This window comes from Centroberyx affinis, unplaced genomic scaffold (assembly GCF_046629955.1).
Source record: "Centroberyx affinis isolate AG114_WGS23_722 - 3 ecotype Tasmania unplaced genomic scaffold, CSIRO-AGI_Caff_v1 ptg001911l_1, whole genome shotgun sequence".
Lineage (NCBI taxonomy): Eukaryota > Metazoa > Chordata > Actinopteri > Beryciformes > Berycidae > Centroberyx > Centroberyx affinis.
In genome coordinates this window covers 99,360-117,343 of record NW_027280274.1, presented here as the reverse complement: position 1 = coordinate 117,343, position 17,984 = coordinate 99,360, and the positions used below count along the sequence as shown (strand labels likewise).

The window sequence follows — 17,984 nt, the reverse complement described above, 5'->3', positions numbered from 1 at the left end:
AGAGCACATATGTAGAACTGGGGAACATAGGACCCTGGGAACATAGGAATGACTCCTGCAGGGGGCAAGATTTTAAGAGGATGACAGATGACAAATCCACAGTATCGGTGGGCTAAACTGGCCCACACCTCAGAAAATCGGACATTCAAGTAAGTGTAATTGTAGAATATGCAGAGGAGACGACTCAAATGCGTATGCACAACAGCCTACTTTTAGCACCATGCTGCCAAAGAAAAACGGCCATGTTTTATAGGTAAGGAAGTAACTGCACAAACACCTTTGCACATCCCCTACAGTCCTTCTGACACCATTGTGTTAAAGAACATGCCAGAAGACTGAGAAATGCCACAACGAACTTTACGGCTTGTCATTCAGTCCAGTCTCATTTCGACACCATAGATTCGCTGGAGCCCGAATTTAAAGCTGTACTAAGGCATGGTTTTTATGTAAAAATGTGTTGCGCTTTCAATCAAAAGCAATGCACACTGCCTTAAAAATTTTTTACACCCAAACTTAACAAAATTTCAACTTTAACCCCACAAAACAAATGACCTCTAGAGGCGCTACCGATGTGATTTGGTTGGGTAGTGGCTGGAGGTGGAAGTTCTGTGTATAGTGTAGTAGTAGTACCCACCCTTAGAAAAAAAAAATCACATGTGAATTCACTGCACATGTGCTTTTTGGACACATGTTGGTTTTTTCAAATGTGAACATGTGGAATTTCCCATGATATTTTTTACACGTGAATTGTCTCTGCATGTAAAATTCAGTTGTCACATGTGAAATATTGTCATATCAGGTGAAAATGTGAAAAATAAACAAAAACACTTTTAACCTATGAATTCAAATTTTCCACATCTGAAGTAAAAATATATGGGATGTCAGAGTACAACATGAGAAAAAACTGTTCACATATGAAAACCCACGTGTCCAAAAAAAGCACGTGCTTTGAATTCACACGTGGATTTTCACTTTCACAGGACGAATACATTTCGTTCACTGATGTCACCTTACAGGACTTCTAGGAATTGTAGTTTTCAAAATTCAAACAGTTATTCAAATTGCCATTCGTGGCCGCTGATTAGGGCTGAACAATTAATCAAAATTTTTAGCAAAATCGCAATATGGCCTACTGCAATTTTCAAATCGCAGGAGGCGCAATATTTGTGTCAAAATACCATTTTAAATTAAATAGTGTCATGCTGCAGAGATGTCCTGGTCTACACATCATATTCTACAGACTTAAGAAAACATCTTTGTTTGGTACAGATCCCTGCAAAGATCACACCGTAATAACTTTAATACGTTTTCCTCTAATATTGCAAATCATATCGCAATTGCAATATCAGTCAAAATAATCGCAATTAGATATTTTTTCAAAATCGTTCAACCCTACCGCTGATGTACAAAATCGGCTAGTGCAACTTTAAATTTGACTAGTAGACTTTAGCAAAGCTCTGGTATGAAACAAGTTCCATCTTACTGTGTCTTCCCAGCTCTTCTGTGTCATTTGATAGGCTTCCTCCCTCCCGCATGTATTTCAGGTTTTATTACATTTTTGCATTTGACATATTTTCATCTCATTCAAAACCCTAATTCAAACCCCTCCCCACCATTTTTCCCCCCTCGCTTCTCTCCATCACCACTGCCTGCTTTTGTGGCCTGACCCAATTTCAATGCAGGCTGGAAGGTGTTGTGAGAACCGCACAGCGCTGTGTGTGCACGTGTGTGTGTGTGTGTGTGTGTGTGTGTGTTGCCCAGGGGAATCCTCTCAAATCAAGTCGGTGATGGAGATGACAAGTCCACATCAGCCCTCCCCTCTGGCTACTGTTGGCAGTCGATGCTCCAATAATCAGTAGCAGTGGCCAGGCTGCATTTGACCCATCCACAGCCAAGACCGACACACACTCACTCACACGGACACTCCACAACTGCAGCTCATGAATGCAAAAACCAGACACCAACATCACTCCTGTATTGGTGTCCAAAATTAACTTGTTGGCACACCTGCAAAGGGCTGGTAAACAAACAAAATGTACCTGCCAAGAACAATTTTTACCGGGCAAAATTAATATAGATTTTTCACAATTTTCATTCCACCCATTTTCGATGCTACTTTGTATACTGACAGGTCCTGTCTGAAAAATCCAATAAAGAGAAAGACCAGATGTAAAAAAAAGAGCAGACGTTAAAACTTGCTCTCACTTACACAATGGATCTTTTTTTGTCTTGGTTTCAGGTGGCCTTACACCTGCTATGTGTCGTTACATGGGAATAACGTTAAGTTTCAACTAACGTTCGGCTGGTTAACCATTCAGGAAGTTCAGTATAGAGCAGCATATCGGGGAATCAGGAGCCTGTTTGATACAGTGGCATTGTTTTGCCTTGGTTTGATTGTCTGACAGTCAGAGACAGTGTATGGTGGCCAGCAGGGACAAAGTTTGAAAACAGACAAAGGCCAAAGACTGTATATAATGGAGCCATTCAAATGTTACTGTCTCAAAAAGTTACCAGAAAGTTAAAGTTTACCAGTATTTGGCACTTGATGGGTGGTAATTTTCAGACTATTCAATAACATAATGATTATTTGGAATGAAGACTTTGGTAACCATTACACATAGACGGCATATACATATAACACTACATTTTATTTACAGTGCACTATTAATGTAGGATACAGAAAATACAACTGCTGTGTTGACTTGACCCTGCAGTGGAATCGGAACTGTAGTGAGGCTTTGAAAGTCCTCAGCTAGAAGGACAAAGCTCAGAGAGGAAACACGGTCACTGTTAACAGTCCGATTAGCAACTTGAGACGCGAGAGTCGAAAGTTTCTCCACACTATACACAAACATCGATACTTTTTGTGGGTGTTTTAGGTCCAGATGACATTTGGGCTAATCTCTATAAACAGGAATCTGCATATGAGACGTCGTCTCTCAACTCCGACTCCATTCTCGCGTCTCCAGTTGCTAATCGGACTGTAAACAATGACCGGCGCACGGAAGAGGAAGTCTTGGCCCGGATGTCCGCTGGCTACACCGGAAACCCTAAAATATTGGCCGTCGCCCCCAGAGTCTAATCGTCGTCAGACCGATAGACGATGGGTTCAGAGATTGATGACCTGGTCTGCTCTGCTCACCATGGCTTTCAGAGATGAAAAATCTGTAGGCAAAGGTCTCATCAATGGAATAGATAGGACTAATTGTACATTAGGCAATGTAGTATGGCAATGTGGGGCTGGAATATGAAAACATCCCCTGGCAGCATCAGGACACACTGAACGAACCCTCTGCCAACATAGCAAGGGAGTGCCACAATAACACTGCATTGAGGCCTAAAATATAGAAGTTATTCAGACATGATAATCAAGACACATAGAGTAAGTGCCTTAGAAGAATTAATTCTCATTTATTATAGTTCAATCTAATTATTATTACAAATTTCGAATAATTAAAATTTGTTCCCAATTAAGGATACACTTGCCTCAGGCTAAATGGTTGATTTTCCCCTAACCAATCCCTAGTGACTGACATCCGGCCGCTCTGTTGACACTGATGCTGCACAGCCAGTTAGCCTCTACATCCATGGTTAGCCAGCGTATTTACCAACTTTACCAAGAAAGTTTTTTGACAAAAAATGTCATCTTTTGTTGGTTATGGGGGCGATTTGAAATTCAAGAAATTTATTCTGCCGAAATGTCGATGAAAAACCGTTGTATGAACGGTTCAAACATCACCAGCGGCGTAATAATATGTGTTTGGATACGTTTTTCTTAAGTTTAGTCTTAAGAAAATGATAGTTTGTCAGTATTTTCTTACACTGTCTATTTCGCTTCCGAAGAAAAATACTTGGGAATAAATGGGATTCTTGAAAGCAGAAATCTTAAAGTTGTTCTTTGGGAGGGGGGTTGGGGAGTGTCTTGAAAATCCAATGGATGGGGGGAGTTTTTATTGCAAAACTCAGGGCGGAGGTTGGAAAGCGTTGAACAATTGGCATTGATCAACAACCCTATCAACACCCGTGGATATACAGTTGGGGGGGAAAAAATCCTGTAGTAATTACTCCCAAAATGTGGTCTGATTTTCTGACGCAATCTGAACAAACAAGTAACACAGAAACAATTGTACTTTTCCATGTTTTTATCAAAGACCTTGTTTAAACACTGACAGCCTTGGATGGAAAAAGTATGTGAATGTTTAGAGTTTAGTGACTGGTGGAATCTCCTTTGGCAGCAATAACCTCAAACGTTTCCTGTAGCTGCTGACCAGACCTTTACAATGGTTGGGAGGTATTTTGTACCATTCCTCTTTCGGTTCATTGATATCTTTGGGATGTCTTGGCATGAACGGCTCGATTCAGCTCATGCCACAGGACTCTTGGCCATTCCACAATGTAAGTTTTCATCAGTTTAAGCCCTTCTGTTGTAGATTTACTTCTGTTCTTAGGGTCATTGCCATGCTGCGTGACCCAATCTCTTTGAATTTTCAGATAACAGTTACCCTGGTATTCTCCTGTTGAACTTCCTGAAACAAATTGGAATTCATTGATCCTTCAATAACTGCAAGCTGTCCAGACCCCGAGGCAGTGAAGCAGCCCCAAACCATGATGCTCCCTGTAGCATGCTTCACGGTTGGGTGTTGGGGTTTGGGGTTCTGGTGTTGGATTCCCTTTTTGTTAACATTTTCAACCTTTGTCTCATCTGTCGACAGAATGTTCCAATAGCATTGAGGAACATCCAGGTGGTCTTTAGCAAACTTGAGACAGGCAGCCATGGTTTTTATTTTCAAGAGCAGTGGTTTCCTTCCATGAACACCACTCCTGTCTGATGCTTTTCTTATTGTGAACTCATGAAAACAGACATTAGCAAGTGCGAGAGATTCCTGCAGAGCCTGAGCTGATGCCCTAGAGTTCTTTGTCGCCTCCTTGAGATTTGTGTGGCAGTGATCTTTGCAGAGCGCCCACTCCTAGGGAGAGCAGCAACAGTGCTGAATTTGTTCCATTTGTTCCATTTATCTGCCTGACTGTCGACTGATGGAGGCCCAAGTCTATATTTAGAGATGCTTTTATAGCCCTTTCCAGCCTCATGAGCTTCAACAACCCTTCTTCTGAGACTTCTCTGGAATCTCTTGAAATCTCTCCGGGCATGTTTCACTTCAACAGATCTCTGTTGTGAAGAGCAGACTCTGTTGGTAACCAAATTAGTGGCTTTTTTTTTTGATAGGGCTGGGCATCTCCAACCCATATCTGAATGTCATCACATTGACCCGACTCCGATTACCCCCTTTAACAGAAGTCCGTTTTAAGTTTTAAAAGTTCACATACTTTTTTTCCAGCCCAGGCTTTGAATGCTTAAAAAAAAGTCTTCAATAAAACATGAAAAAGAATTGAGAGTTACTTGTTGATTCAGATTGTGTTTATGACATCGTAAACGGAGTAAATTTCAATAAAAAATAAAATGTCTTCAACTTATTTTATCTAAATCTGACCATTTACAACAAATTGGAAAGAACACAAAGAACATTTTATTGCATATCAGTGCTCTGATGGGTCAGTCTCTCTCTCTCTCTTGCTCTCTCTCTCCTTTCTCTCTCTCTCATATATGGTAGAGGTTACTTTTCCCAATCCGATCCCTCACAGAAACCATGGTCACTTCTCCCCTCAGATGTTTATTTGTTCTTTCTTTTTTTGGACTCCTAGAAAATATTTTTAGAAAAACAATGTGGATGTGTGGAAATTGATACACAGTGGCAGAAGCAAGGGATGAACATTCATTGGACAGTAAAACCTTACTCATTGCCACTTGAACAAACTGGCCTGCAAAATGGGGGCAAAAGGGACATCTAGGCTGAGACAAATTCATCCATCAAGAAACTATGAGCACGGTCAAGGGCTAGAACAGAACATGTCCGATCGCTGATAAAAACCCCATGAATAAACGGTCTGTAGAAGCCATAAAGGCCTTCTATCGGAGAGTACACAGCATGAAGAGCAGTGCTGGGGCCTGGAGGCCTGGACTGGGCTGCTTCATCCTCAGCTGGCCTCATGTGAGAGTCATGGGGCAGAAGGAGCTGGGAGCTACGAATGCCACCGCCATTTAGAAATAATATGAGATCAGACATCAGTGCACGTGGTCCTGACACATTATCACTTTATCTGTACATTTGGTTCCTGCATCTGAAATTTCTGGTCAACAGCTAGTAAATGCACATGACCACATCTGCAAGTTCTGTATTTTTTTCCTATGCACAGAAATATATCTGTCCACAAAAATAACTGAAACTAGGTTCTTGGGTTTGACCAATATGGGTTTTGGTCTAGCTAAGTCCGTTTAGTCTTTTAAATCTCTTCTTAAAACCTTTTTTTTTTTTATTGCTGTCTGTTATAACTCCTAGACTCTTAATGCTTTGTTCTTTTTTTGAGTAATTCATTATTGAAATATTTCATGGAATTCTCTTTAACTCTCAATATCTTTTTTTATGTAATGTCTTTAAAACTTTGTTTTTGAAAAGCTGCTCTACAAGTAAAGTTATTGTATTAAGGCATACTTATGGCATTTGATCAAAATGTCTCATTGGAATCAATTCAGGTCACGGAATTCAATTAGACTACCATTATAGTATTGATTTGATCAATTCCACATATATGTAATCAATCAAACTGCACCATAGACCAGAAAGAGTGACGGACTAGAAAGAATGACAGACCAGAAAGAGTGACGGAGTGACGTAGACCACTTAAACTCATTCCCTTCAATCTCATTAGCTAGATAATTACCTTTTGCCTCACCTTTGACACACATATGGACACTGCCAACAACCACCAGGTGTACGGCCATGTGTGTGTGCGCAATCAAAAGTGTGTGAGAGCAAGTGATAGAGTATTGACGTAACATATTCAAAGGTTTGTATGTGTGTGTGTGCAGTCTAAAAGCTATGGCTGTCAACGGTGTCCTGTAGGATTCAACTTTTATATGGAGCCAAAATTAGTTTAAATTCTATTAAAAATCAGATATCGGACAGTCAGTGTCATTCACCTCTGACATGATGGATATGATAGTTTCACTGATTACATATTTATTGTAGAATTAATCAATACTACACTGATTGTCCAGGGGAAGAATCCCAATTTGAACTAGAAACCCCGATCTCAGTGCTATGATAAAGGCAGAGTAAGGCAGAGGAAAACCTATCCTATTCCTCTTTTGGTTGCGCAATGGATGACGCACGTCCTTTGTGTCGTAAGTCGAGCCTTCGTTCTCCCGGGAGATCGTACTCGGTGGCAGAATTGCATAGTGAAAGCGAGGCTTATAGGGAATCAATCTAAACGCAGATGGTGTCATTATTCTATAGCCATTACACTGTGCAATCAACTTCATAATGATAAGTTAAAGCAAAAAAGTTGTCTATAGGGTCTTTAACAACCGGCACCGCCCACCCCTTCGCCCCCCTGATTTCACTGTGGGGAAACATGAAAACGCATTGTCGTTGAGAGTCTCGTCTTGTGACTCTGGGCTACTTTGAAACTCAGCGGCTGACCTAATCCCTCGCATTCATAACATTCACTGCGTTCACTCGAGCCTTGGATCTCCATCAGAGTGCTTCGGAGGAGACTGTTGTTGCTGCAGTGCCAGTCCTTCCTGGTATACTGGCTACTTTGAAGCCGGCTCAGATCCAAACGCTCTAAGAGGCTTTCCCATCCACTTGACTGGGTGGCTCTGGCATTCCTCCTTTCACTCTTTCAATCCTTCATTCACCCCTTCAAACCCTAATCATGCCCTAATACTGTAGTGGAGTAAGTGGTGCTGGTGAGGAGGGCTGCTAGTAAAACACAGAGCCAGAGAATGCTTACAGTTATGAACTCATCAAAAAAAATAAAAATGAACTGAATTGAATTATATGAGTGAGTGGTATAAGGAGAGGAGGAGGAAGAGGCAGAGGAAGAAAAAGAGAGAAAGAGGAGGAGGAAAGGAGAGGAAGAGACGAGAGGAAGAGAAGGAAAGAGGGGAGGAGAGGAAGAGGAGGAGAAAAGAGGGGAGGAGAGGCCAAGCTAATTGCTTGCTAATCTGTACATTGTGTTGCAAGAGAGTGTGGTACAGTTCTGTGATGAGGGTGTGTGTGTGTGTGTGTGTGTGTGTGTGTGTGTGTGTGTGTGTGTGTGTGTGTGTGTGTGTGGTCCAGTCCAGGGGCAAATAGGAACATGCTGAACTTTCTATTGGCTATTGGCTTTCTATTGGAATCTCTTTAATGACAAGCCTCTAGCAGATCTCTAACTCTGAAGACGAAAATGAAAAGCAGAGAGAGAAAAAAGAGGAAGAAATCTAAAAACCAGCCAACCAGCGGCCGTCAACCCTTTCCTCCAATACCCTAAAGACCAGCCAAGACATAAGTCTTTGATTTGAGGCTAGAACTGCGTTACACAGGGTTCCCACCATGGCTCTTATGCAAATTCCATGACGTTCCAGAACGAAGTCAGAGTGCTTCCATTCAATGTGAGATGTTCTTCCTTTCTGGTTTGTTAACACTTTTCTAAAGTCTGGTTTCCACTACTTCCAACTGACACATTTGTAAAATTCACTGATGTTCCCTGACTTTCCCTGTCTCCAATCCACCTCTCTAAATTCCATGATTACCAGAAATTTCATGACCAGGCTCCACTTTATTAAACAGTCTCATTCTTAAATCGTGTTAATGTGGGCAATACAAAACAAAATGGATCTCATTTTCAATCTCATTGAGTTTGTTTGTGATACGGGACATTCACTATCGAAACCACATGTCATCAATCAACAAGCATGCCAATCATATCCCAAACTGGACTCTGCCTTGTGTTCGATACCTCTAGCATTTTGACTAGTCATAATGTAATAAAAGATATCTTGAATTAGCATTTTAGCTAGACATAATGTAACTAGAGATATCTTAAATTAGCGTTTTGACTAGTCATAATGTAATAAAAGATACCTTAATTTAGCATTTTAGCTAGACATAATGTAACTAGAGATATCTTACATTAGCGTTTTGACTAGTCATAATGTAATTAGAGATATCTTAAATTAGCATTTCGGTTGGTCATAAAGTAATGAGAGATATCTTAAATGCTAATTTACAATATCTCTCATTACATTATGACTAGCCAAAAGGCTACTTTAAAATATTTCAGATATCTGTAATGAGAACTACTGGAACTACCACTACTAGGCCTATACTGCTGCAGCAGCTGTAGTAGTAGCAGCAGTGTTGTTGCTTGCCGCTATGACTACTACCATCTGGCTTAAAAGTACTGCTGCAGCAGCAGTACCCAGCACATTCCCTGGAGCCCCTAGTAAAGCTCTTACTGTAGACTTTGACAAGGGCCTACAAACCTATAAGATAAGATAAGATAGCATTAATGCCCTTGGGGAAATTCAGGAAAAGTAGCTGGTGAACCTAGATTTATTAGTTTTTGTTTTTTTTTTGTTAATTTTGATAGTTTGGACTGGGTGACGGGTTTGCGTTTCTTTGTACCAACCACCAGCTCTTCAACGACCCGCCATCGCTAACTGCCAGACCGCACCTTTGGAGCGGCTGGCAGGTTGGCTTCAGCGGGACGCGAACCGCACCTCAATCAGGACTGCCAGACCACCTTTTTGTAGGCCCCTGGCTGGCAGGCTAGCTTCAGCGGGAGGCGAACCGCGTCTGTTCCTACCAACCAGCACCTCTTCAACGAACCGTCATCACTAACTGCCAGACCGCACCTTTGGAGCGGCTGGCAGGCTAGCTTCATTCGCTAGCCGCAACGCCACCCGGTCCAAACTATCAAAATTAACTTAATTTTGTGAGACTTTTAATAGGAATAAGTAGCATTTGTTGACATTTTTTTTTTCTTTAAAGTTTAAGAAGGGTAAGAAGATAGGTTAGTTCAAGAAGGGTCCACGTGTAACCTGAAGAGATGTGTCTTTAGTCTCCGCCGAAAGATGGACAGTGATTCGGCCGTTCTGACAGAAGGGGGGAGCTCGTTCCACCATTGTGGCGCCAGGGATGAGAAGAGTCCTGACCGGGATGAGCGACTTCTGAGCCCACGTAGCGATGGAGGGGTGAGGCGACCTGCAAGGGTAGAGGAGCGGAGGGAACGAGGCGAGGTTTGGAACCTGACCAGAGATTGCAGATAGGGGGGGGCAGTCTGATGTAATGCCCTGTAGGCGAGTACCAGTGTCTTGAATTTGATGCGTGCAGAGATGGGAAGCCAGTGAAGCGACCGGAAGAGGGGAGTGACGTGAGAGAATTTTGGTTGGTTGAACACGCGCTGTAAAGGTCTGATGGCAGAGGCAGGTAGCCCGGCCAGAAGAACGTTGCAGTAGTCCAGGCGGGAGATGAGGAGTGCCTGGACCAGGAGTTGTGCCACTTCCCTCGTAAGGAATGGTCAAATTTTGCGGATGTTGTAGAGGGATAACGGAGTGGGTTGTCGCTGCAATGTAGGCAGAGTAGGACAGCTGGATTTCCAGGATCACTCCGAGGTTCTTGGCAGTCTGAGAGGGTAACACAGTGGTGTTTGTCAATGGAGATGGAGAGGTCTGTGAGAGGGCAATCTTTCCCTGGAAGGAAGAGTAGCTCCGTCTTTTCAAGATTGAGCTTGAGGTGGTGCACAGACATCCAAGCACTGATATCTTTGAGATATGCAGAGATATGTCCATCAATTTGTGCATCGGGGGGGGGGGGGGGGGGGGCAAGTAGTCCATTTTGTCCAACAATGTCTGATAGGAAATAATTGCAAAAATAATTTGCGTGAAGAATTCCCTGTAAGTCTCCTTTTTCTTTATGAGCAGTGCATTTAGTGAGTATCATCCAGCTAAGATGCAGAGCACTAATAATATACTGGTGGGGCAGGGGGGGTCTAGGTACAGACAGTCAAACCTTTTCAATAAATTTCAACATTTAACTTTTTTTTTGGTCCTTTATTCTCACCACCTATCACCTCGCCTCCTTAAAGCCACAACCGGCAATCCAAATGTAAACAAAGGGAAGTCCCACCACCTAAAACTAGGAACTAAAGCTTGCCTTGGGGTTGGACGAATGTTACCACTCTCAAATTGAATGGGCTCTAGATAGAAGGAATGGCAGTTTGGAATAGCTAAAGCTGAGTTTCAGATTACTTTGAACCTGTAAAAGGTTTACGTTTGTATTGTTTGTGCATACCGAGAGGTGGGGGGCCCAACTGGACATGTGTGCCCAGGGGCCCTGTGGTTGGTTAGTCCGGCCCTGCCAGTGGAACCCCTTGTTACAATACTAACTCGCTAATGATAACACTGAGAAAAGCAGATGGACAGGGATAAAGAGAAAGAGATTGCTGCAGGCCTATATTTAAAGGAATAGTTCAGTATTTTGAACTCTGGGCCCAAATGTCATCATGTGATCATGTCAAATGTCATGATCCCTATTACTAGAAACCATAACTTCACTAGCTGCCTGCTCCACCCGCCCAGTAACACCGGGTGGCCCCCTCCTACTCTACTGCAATATAAACCTAGGGGCATACGCCAAAGTCTTTGAAAACTATGATAACGTTGTTTTGCAAAACACAAAAAATTGTAAAAAAAACTCTGTTATTTTTGGATGCTTCTGGCTCTCGTGGACGCTTACACCGGCTTAGAAGGTAGTGTGTCTTTGAGAAAAAATAGTTCCTATCCAAATAGAACACAACTATTGACAGAAAGCTAGATTTTTTACAATTTTTTCAAGATAACATACTGACAGCAGGGTTCAAAATACTTTTAATTGACCTTATTCACATATATTCATCATATTCGTCATATTTCTATTACGTCACACTCCAACCGGAAGAGTAAGTAAAAAGGCTAGTTCAGTATGTCCTACTGTTGAGTGACAGGGTGTGCGTCATTCAAATATCAGGAATCAGACAAACATTTGTCATTTCACCCTCAGAGAAACATCTAAGCTCAGCTCATTTTCACTTTTTATTTGAACAAATCAGAGAGTTCTTTGCGGTATCAAGGATCAATTTAGAGCCACTAGCCTAACCAAAGACCCCCTTGAAGATCCTTCCGTTCTCTGGGTGCGGTCGGACTTGGGAACGGCAGATAGATGCCGCTCGGTTTGGGAGTCCGAGTCTGCTCTTTAAAAACCATACAGGGGCACCACAGCCTTTTCTACAGCCGAGTCAGCACATTTCCAAAGCCAACAACCTCATTCACAGGCTACACCCTGAAAGAGATGGCTTTTGTGCATACGTGTGCATGTATGTGTGTGTGTGTGTCTGTGGGTCTGTGTGCGTATGCGTATGTATATGTGCATGCAAAGGAGCGGTCTACTGGATGCTCTACGAACCAGTAGTCCCTTAAAATAACCTTACATTTACATTAATTCACCCCTTAATTCATGCAAAATCAGCTTAAAATGAGTTAAGGTGTTATTGGTGGGTAATTAATGGAGGAGACCCCATCAAAACCACCTTAAACACCCCTTAATGTTTGACTGCTTACTTTCTAATTTAATGTAAAATTCAGGGAGACAGGAACTTTCCATTAATAACTCATTAATAACCTTGTAAACCTGCACAAAAGGCATAAAAAATCCCTTAAATTGTCTCCACGAAGCAACCCATGAATAAATCCCTTAAAAATCCATGACACTAACCTTACTTTTTTAAAACTATGTTATTTTTAATGAATAATTAATGTTTATGTAATGAGAAATTAAGGACATTTCTGGGATAAAATCAAGGGGTTTGATTTTGATGGATGTGGGAGTTTCCAGCCTACAGCCAGGCTGCAGCAGAGACCCTAACAGTTGTGCTCTGTGTGCATTAATATACTGATTAATGTTTTAATACATAAAATCTAATAGAGGGCTTGACACACTGGCCCCACAGTTGTAACCACTGGCCCAGTGATATATTGGTTAATTCTGACTCGACAATGATGAATGGCCAAGAATTGATAAACTGACTGTGACAAAAGAAGAAAATTATCAGATGTGAGATGGGGATTTTAAAAACGTTCTCTCTCACTCTTAGATAGATAGCCTAACTCAGACCAATATCGTTCTGACGGGGTTCAAGCTCGGTGTTGGCAAGCATCTGCCCTGCAATGAACTTGAGCTCCAGTGACTCTGTTCTGTTGTAACAGCTTTTCTTGCTGCTTGTTGGCTGAAAAACTCCCACAATGATCTGTCATGCCCTCTGTGTCCTGGCAAGGGTTAGATCAAAATAGAGATCAAAATCGTACTTGGTCCATTCAGTGTCGTCCACCTCTGATATGATGATTATGATGCAGTTTGATTGATTACATATTTATTGTAGAATTGATCAATACTACACTGGTTGTCTATGGCAGTGGTTCTCAATGTGGGGTCCAGGGGTCCTTGAGGGGGTTCCAGGGGGTCCCCAGCAAACTGATGAGTTGTTAAACTTAAGCATTATTTCATTTACAAGAAGTTAACACATTAGAGAATGCAGAAGAATGACTGTTTTGATCATAGCTGTTATCTCTCTACCTACAATACAGATAGTCATGGAATTCTGGGCAAAATCATATCAAACAATAAAGATTATATTCTCAGATTTGGGTCTGAGGGACAAAATCTCATCAAATGGGGGTCCGTGGCCCTAATGTGGACTGAATGAGGGGTCCTTGATATGAAAAAGGTTGAGAGTCACTGGTCTATGGGAAGACCTTAACCTGAACTGATTCTAATGCAACATTTTAACCAGAATACAAACAAGTATGCATGAATGTAATTACCGTTATTCTGGATTTCAATGGAGAATTTTAGTATCCAATGAAAAGAATGTTTTGACATCAAAATGGGCAATTGTAAGGATATTGAATACCGGCACAAAATAGTTATCAACAGCTTCAATCCAAAAGTATCTGTATCAGCCTTTGAGAAACCCATATCAGTGGATCCCTCATCCTTTACCCCTGTGGCTTGTCCGCCGGGCCAGGCCGGTGTTTTCAGACACATAGCTGGGACCTATGGCAGCCGTCCAGGCAACCCTAGATAGATTTAATGTAATAAAGATGCCTGCTGGCTCGGGGCCAAACGCTGCTGCTGCCATGCCAAGAGCTGAATGGACATGCTCTCTGGGCTTTACATCAACAGACTCCCTGCGGCGCATGCACACTTGAGTCGGGTGACGGTGTACATCCTCTTGTCAACCAATCGTCTTCGCATATATTGCCAATCACAAGTAGGCTAACCAGTGTGCATGGTGTAGGCATGGTAGGGGCATTTTTACGTTTTAAAATTATGGTACAAGTCCTGGCAGTCAAGAAAAAAAACTACATTCCCAGTAGGAAGTGGTGGCACAAAGCACCCTGAGGAAAACTCTGGCTCTAAATACATTTTAAATCAACTTGAGCATCTGCTTCCCCGTCCGTGTGCCTTGCACTAGGCTACATTTTAAATGACCAAACATCAAGGTCATTTATGTCGGCCAGAAAACAGCAAGGGACTTTCCGGCGGCACTGGGTTCAGCCGCACCCTCGATCCCCGATGTATTTGTCCGAATCGGCCAACCCGGATGCACACAGACACCCACAAAAGTAACTCAGCATAAACTTGTGTGCAACCCGGAGTCCCTGAAACTTAGTAGGGACAAAGAAATTCACCTTTAGCAGGGAATTGTTAGTCCATCTATGTCTACAATAGATGGACTATATAGTTAGAGAACAGACTGTACAGTTAGGAAAGGAGAACATGCCTTTGCTAAAGCTATGATGACTGATCTCACCTGTCAGTATTCTCAGTTTAACTCGATATACTGTACGTACACAACTGGCCGTTCTGAAGCGCAGATTCTGGACAAGGAGAGGAGGGCACAGCAAATATAAATAAATAGAAAGGAATGATGGTATTACATCAAAAGACAACTGATCTGATTTGCTCAAAATGCTGTGTAGACACATAGATAAGTGAAGGTGTGAGTTGCTGTGGACAGTGGAGAGCCAGGCGTGGGTTGTAGATGGGTCACTGTGCTCAGACCAGGCAGTGTGTTACCCTGGTATCAAAGATCTATTCAAAAGAATGAGGTCACACTCGACAGCGAGGGTATTTTTAAGTAGCATGTATTTTATGACAGAAAAAATGCTTTAGTCTAGAGCTGCAAAATGAATTGTAAACAATCGTATATCGCGATTTTATGTTTCCATGATTGATAATTATGTAATTCAGTGATTTTCAAGCGTTTATTAGATTTTCAATTCCCCTTAAATTCCTGGTGTGGTGTATCAAGCGCTTCCATTATGCGTGGCCAATCACAACCTTTGAATGCGCAACGTGCACCCATGTGACCAAAACTAAAGTTAAGATGGAGAAGCAGGCGGAGAAACCTTACATAGACAATCTTTGGTAAAATGTGCCAACGAGCCAAGTGGACAAGAACGGATCGGCCCGAAGTTGGAGAGAAACATCCTGAAAACTAGAGCTGGGGCGATAATTCAATATTATCATTTATCGTCTTTCAGTGGAATCATATTGTCACGATATGGTGATTTTCGGATATCGTGACATACAGTTCTGCTGTCTAAACTGATGAGAACAAGCACATTTTACTTAAAAACCGCACACTGTCTACACTTGCATAATACTTTATTGCAATGTTTCGGTCATAGGACCTTCATCAGGTAAGCATCACACACACGTTTGCCCGATGAAGGTCCTATGACTGAAACGTTGCAATAAAGTATTATGTAAGTGTGGACAGTGTGGGATTATATGTCTCTCTCAGTATCTACCTTTTTGGTTTTTGCCTTATGCATCTGTCACTCAAAGACATTTAGGCACCCGTGAGCCATATCGTGATGTATATCGTTATCGAAAAAAAATCCATATGATTATCCTGATATTGATTTTAACCATATCGCCCAGCCCTACTGAAAACAATGTTTTGGTTCCTAAAAGCAGATCATCATCTGTCATTTGCAGATACTTTGGTTTTAAACCAGGTGACCACAAACGAGTACGGATTCTTGAAGCTGTGACCCAAAGTAATTATTAGTAAATTAGTATTTGGATTTTGTAAAAACAAGAGCAAGACAGTAAGAGTGAAAACAAGATTTTCTAGCCACTGCTGCTTGGACAAATAGGCTACTGCACTGAAAAAAAATGAAAAAGGGACAATATAGCTTATTAAGGTGCAAAAGTGCAATAAAATAATTGTATTTCCTGAGACCGAGACAATAATTGTGATAAATAATCTTGATCACAATATATGGTGGTGTGCAACCTTGCGATGCTTGGGGGCAACAGATGAAGCAAATCACATTCATATCAAGTGGGTTCACATCAATTCATATTACCAATGTTCATATGCAAAATCATAGTAAATCATCAAGTAAAAGTAGAAACCCATACATTTTCAAGAGACACCAAAGATAAAGAGCTGTATACAACCTGGTGATTGGAAAAAAAAAACACACTTAAGTTGCACTTGACCACCAAGCCTCAGCCATGGTAGAGGCAGTTTGACAGTTTGTCTCAACAGGCTGGTGATTACAGAGATGACATGGCTCAGATCATATCACCCAACCTGGCCAAAGACTGCTTAGCCCCGACATCCCTGCTGACCTGACAACCGACTTAAACAATGCATCAAATGTCACTGCTCACATTGCTTAGACAGTAGACAGTTCAGCAGTGTTGAAAAGCATGACAGATGACATCATTTCTTAGTTGTGGGACACTTTTGCCATGGGATCGGAGACTAAAACTGCCCCACAACTAGGAAATTCTGACATTAGGGTAAGTGTAGAAGGATGCAGAGGGGGCAAAACACATGTTGATGCCCAGTAGGGATGTAACAGCTCTGCACGCCCCCCCTACACTCCTTCTGACACCAATGTGTTACAGAATGTGCCAGAAGACTAAGAGATGCCACAATGAACTTTACGGCTTGTCATTCACTCTAACCTAATTCTGACACCATGGATTCAGTGGAGCCTGATTTTAACATGGGGGGGTGTTGCAAGACACCAGGAGAAACTGGACAGTAGGGTCACACTGATATATTTAACCAATATGGTGCTTTTTATTAAGAATAGAAGAAGGTAATTGGTTGTTAAATTAGCTGTGATGACAAAGCCAGGCCGGCCACCTAAGCCTCTTTGTGAGCCGGGAAAACCCTGCTGGTTGTCTATGGGCAGCGGTTCTCAACGTGGGGTCCGGGGACCACAAGAGGTCCTTGAGGGGGTTCCAGGGGGTCCCCAGAAAAATGAAGAATTTGTTAAACTTCTGTCCTGTTTAATTTACATGAAGTTAACACAATTATAGAATGTAGAAGAATGACTGTTTTGATCATAGTTTCACTGTTCTCTCTCTACCTACAATACAGATAGTCATGGAATTCTGGACAAAATCATATCCAACAATAAAAAATATTCTCAGGTTTGGGTCCAAGAGATAAAATGGGGGTCCGTGGCTCTAATGTGGACTAAATTAGGGGTCCTTGATATGAAAAAGGTTGAGAATCACTGATCTATGGGGAGCTTTTAACCTGAACTGATTCTAATCAGACATTGTCATCAGATTCCAATCAAGTATGTATGAATATGTCTTCTTCTTCTTATATATTATTATTCTTCTTATTATGCTGGATTTCAATGGAGAGTATTCGTGTCTTATGGTCTAAATGCAGTTTCAGAGATTTTTTCCACCCTGACAAGAATAAAGACATTAAATACTTGTCATTAAAAAAAACGAAAAAAAACAAGACAATCCAAAAGATATCGGCATCAAACAGTAACAGGCGGGCTCATAGTGTGACGTCCTTGCCCAAAGGGGCAGGCGACCACTAAAGAAGCTCGGCCCGGGACCATATGGGCTAATAAGCGAGTGTGTGCGTTTGTCACTAAGTCCCATCATGGAAAAAGCTTTGGTTCTTGACCATATGGAATACAATGGCTGCTTCACTATTGTCGTAGCCACTAAAGGAGCTTGGCTGCCGGCCATCTGGGACCCACTCTGCCTGCCGGGTCGAGGGAGAAGGTA

At 41.9% G+C, this 17,984-nt stretch overlaps 1 protein-coding gene across 1 annotated transcript in view; it reads right to left on the bottom strand.

The window, feature by feature from the left end:
* The window catches only part of stk17a (serine/threonine kinase 17a), a 46,300-nt gene that overhangs the window by 18,839 nt on the left and 9,477 nt on the right, over window positions 1-17,984 (bottom strand). The window lies entirely within an intron of this gene.